Below are 4,431 nucleotides of genomic sequence, written 5' to 3' on the forward strand. Positions count from 1 at the left end.
CTCAACTTCCTCTTCTTTTCTTTAGCTGTTTATTTATTTATTTATTTATTTTTTTGCCTGTCGACGCTTTTTTACTTAGTTTCTTTTCTTTCCTTTCCTTTTGGTCCTTTCTCCATGGCCTCGCTACTACAACCTTTTAATTTCCCTTCGTTAATCTTTATATATATATATATATATATATATATATATATATATATATATATATATATATATTTTCTTGCTTTCTTTATGTCTGCCTTCATTTCTTTTCTTCCTTCTTCCCTACCCCCCCTCTCCTCCTCACTTTCTTTTTTTTGTATCTTCTGTAATATTCCTTTGTTTGCCTGTTCCTCTTCCACGCCTCCCTTTGCTTTCTCTGTTTCTCCTCTCTCTTTTTATCCTACCTTCCTTCCATCCATCGTGATTATTCATATTCCATCTCCTTCTGCCTCCTTCCTAGTCTTCGTTCCTCTCCCCCTTCTCTTCCTTCCTCCTCCTCTTCTCTGCCCCTCTTCTCATAATTCTTCTTTCATTCATTCGTTCCTTCCTTCCTTCTTCCATCCATCCTTCCGTCTTTCTTTCCATCCATCCTTCTCTCCTTCCTTCCAGCCTTCATTCTTCCATCCTTCCTTCCTTCCTTCGTGACTTTTCTTGGAATATTACCTTCTGTCTCCTCCTCCCTCCCCTCAATTTTCCTTGTCAATACGTCGCTTTGCTTGCCACTTTTTCTCTCTTCCTCCTCCTCCTCCTCCTCCTCTTCCTCCTCCTCCTCCTCTTCCTCCTCCTCCTCCTCCTCCTCTTCTTCTTCTTCTTCTTCTTCTTCTTCTTCTTCTTCTTCTTCTTCTTCTTCCTCCTCTTCTTCTTCTTCTACTTCTTATAAAATGGACATGCCAGAATGGGAGAGAAAGTTGGAGGGAGGGAGGGAGGAAGCTTCGTGTTACCTTGTCATTACGTGAAGGAAAATAAAAGAAAATTGTAACGCGAGAAAGGACGTAAGAAAAAATTTTGGTACTGTCTTAGGGGATCCTGTGCTAGTCATTTCCACCTCCCTTGCGTCATGTCCTTAGTGGGTCTGTACTCTCATTTCTCCAGGTGTGAATTTGTCCTCCTCATTTCCTCACTGGTCTTTTGCGTCCTTATTTCCCACCTGATTTGTCCTGTCATTTCCCCCATTGTTTTTGTACTCATTTTCTCAGCTATTTGATACATTTCCTCGGCAGCTTTGTACTGGCATTTTCCCCTGCTGATTTGTACTTTCATTTCCCATTTTCACTTCCCAGCTGATGCGTACACTCATTTCCCCAATTATTATGTTTTCTTATTATCTCTACAGCGGGTTTCTTTTCTCAAATCCCCAACTGATTTTGTGCTTTCATTTCCACTGCTGGTTTGTACTCTCATGTCCTGAACAGAGATTTTTTGTATCTACCCAACAGTGGTAATGTACTACTCATTTCCCCTATGTCGCGTTTGTTCTTCTCTCATTTCTCCAGCCTCACTCTCTGCCTCATTTCTTCAGGCCACAGCACAACAACTACACTTCCCAATCTTAAAACTCGACATCGTAGTGAAGAGGTCAAAGGTCAGTCCCCATCAGTGTTATTCTTCCAAGTAAATTCCCGGATCCAATTTTTTTCACTTTTTCCCTTACCACAAAACTGCCATTTCAAACAATTTCGGTTTCCCCTCACCCCTTACCCCCCCTTTTTTTTTTTTTTTTCCATATTTTCCATTGTTTTCTCTGCCATTTTTTCTTTATGTTTTTTTTTTTTTCTTCCCTCACCTACAGTACACCTCCAAGCAAAAATAGTTCTTCTTAATACACTTCTCTTCTCATAATTGTTAATACTATATTTTTCATCTTCTCAAATATTCTCCAGTACTTCTCTGCAAATCTTCCTCACTAACCATTACATTTTTTTTTTTCTCTCATTTCCAAGTCTCTCTTATTCGTCTACCATCCTTATTATCTTTTCCCCCAGTTTTCCTCCTTCCCTGACAAGTACTTCTCCATCAGTCCCCCTCGCTACCTAACATTTTATTTTATCTTTCTTCAGTCTCTTGCTCCTCTCACGTCCCTATTGTTTTCTTTCGATAGACACGGAAGTAAATATAATTTTCCTCAGGTAAAATATAACCAGATGATCACCTGTTGCAACAAGCTTCCCGGATCGCACAAACTCTTTTTTTATTCAGTATTAAAGTTTCTAAGCAAGAATATAAGGAAAAATTAAAGAAGACACAGAGAAACCATATCACTGGAAGGAAAAAGATGTTGATGAGGATGTTTACTTAAAAGAAATAAACACAAAGCACTTAAAACACGGAACACCGATAGTACAAGGGAAAAAAGTTATTTGTGGAAGTGTGAAAATTAAATAGAAGTAAAAAAAAAAAAACCCTGGAGAGCACACACAATAGCCATATTACTAGAAAAACAAGGTTGATGTATAAGTTTAATTACCTGAAGAAAAAAAAAAACTAGCTAGATTTTCCTTGCTCTTCAAAGGCTGCGTTGGACACTGAGATTTTATTATGTTTTCAGCGATAAACAATTGCAATACAAACAAGCACAGAAGTTTATATACATATTTTTTTACTTTCTCTCTGGTGGAGGCGTTTGTTATAGAAGGGGGGGAGGGTGTTCGCAAAATGAGGCAGTTGATGTGAGGGTTTCCGCGCACAATGTCGACGGGAAAAAAATCGCCCCAAAAGTCATAATTATTTTGCGGCCCTTCGTTTGTCTCATTATCATCTCGCCAAGTAATTTTTTTTTTTAAGTGGAAAATATTAATGTGATACACCTGAATGAATGGAAAATACAGCAAACGAATCGACGAAGAAGAAAAAAAAATGTCTGTGTGATTAATAATGTTGGCGGGTGATGCAGGACAGTATAAAATTTTGATTACATTTTTTTGCTCATATTCTTCAATAATTGCTTGTGACTGGGACTGAGAGGGGGCGATGCGCAGTTACAAGACGACGTAACGCCTTTGCAAGAGGGAGTAGCCACTAGTACGCAGTTGTAGTCCGGGTTAAAGGAGAAATAGGAGAGATGGGGAGGGCGTGTAGCGCGGCGTTGAAAGGGGCGTCTGCAAGTAGAATGAGAATTGCTATGGCGAAAAAAAAGAAGAAGGTTGGTTTGAATGACGTGACTGCAGGGGTGGTAAGGAGAAAATTTATGTAAGTTAGAGTGTGTGTGTGTGTGTTGTGAGGATGTTGGCCTCTTCAGTTCGATGACTTTACTTGCTTCCTCCGCACGCCTTTGTTTACCTTCTTTATTTATTTACTTTGGGTCACCATTTATTGTCTCCGTTAACCATTTATTATCTCCATCAACCTCTTCACCGTCTAATTTATCTCTCAAAGCTGAATAAAATCGTCAGAAAATACCAGGAATAAAATTGAAAACACGTCATTGGAATAAAGGGTTTAAAACCGTATTTTCATTCGTACAGGGGACTTCCTAACACCTCTTCCGTTGCGATTTATTTTGCATTTATCACCTTAATCAACTCTAGCATTTATGCATGCAAATTATGCTGATGTTAAAAATATAAAACGTACAGGTAGATATTAACTCTCTAATAACTCACTCTGTTAAATAAAATCGTCTTGCTGTAGCTCTAATAAAGTACTAGAATGATGACCATGGAAGGGGTAAGTCGTAATACACAAACTAAATCGCTCAGGAAAAGGTGTTAGGAAATCTGTACCAAGGTCGCTTTCCGTACTTGTTTCACCTTAATTTGACACAGTATTTTTTTTCCTTTTGTAGCTTATTTCACGTAACGCAGTGACGAAAAAGACAGTACTGCGGTTCTGCATTCTTTCCATGGCACTTCTTCATGACTAGCATCTTATTCTAGAGTTGATCTGTTTGTTACAACATGGAATTCTAAATGGAGAGCCGGCAATTTTAGGCCAAGTTAGAGTAAAAAGGCTATAGTTAATGTATGGTGCTTCTGTAACACCTCTGCCTTAGCGATTTATTTTTCCATTTCTCGTAATTACCCCAAAACGTTTAATATCATCTTAATACCGATAAAAGTGAGATAGATAGCATACAGTTAGATATAAAAATTCCATATGCATAACTGATAAGATTTTAGGGTGATAAGAAATAATTATTAGTCTCCTCAACTGATGAAAATATAGGCTTTGGTTTGCGATAGAGATGGGTCTGAGAGTAATAAAAAAAACTTTGATAATTTGGATAATGTGGGTGGATAAGAAATAAATGGATAGATAATAGTAATGTAAGTTGATGTTAGTATAGGTGTTTTGGTAATGTACGAGTAAGTGGAGGTGTGTAGGTATGAGGGTATTATAAGTGGATATGTGTGGGTTTCAGGGTAATATAAGTGGATGTGCTTTGGAGTCAGGGTAATATAAGTGGATGTGAGTAGGTATCAGGGCAATATAAGTGGATGTGAGTAGATATCAATG

Source organism: Coenobita brevimanus, chromosome 107 (assembly GCF_032717465.1).
Source record: "Coenobita brevimanus isolate Jiangsu-jjx chromosome 107, ASM3271746v2, whole genome shotgun sequence".
Lineage (NCBI taxonomy): Eukaryota > Metazoa > Arthropoda > Malacostraca > Decapoda > Coenobitidae > Coenobita > Coenobita brevimanus.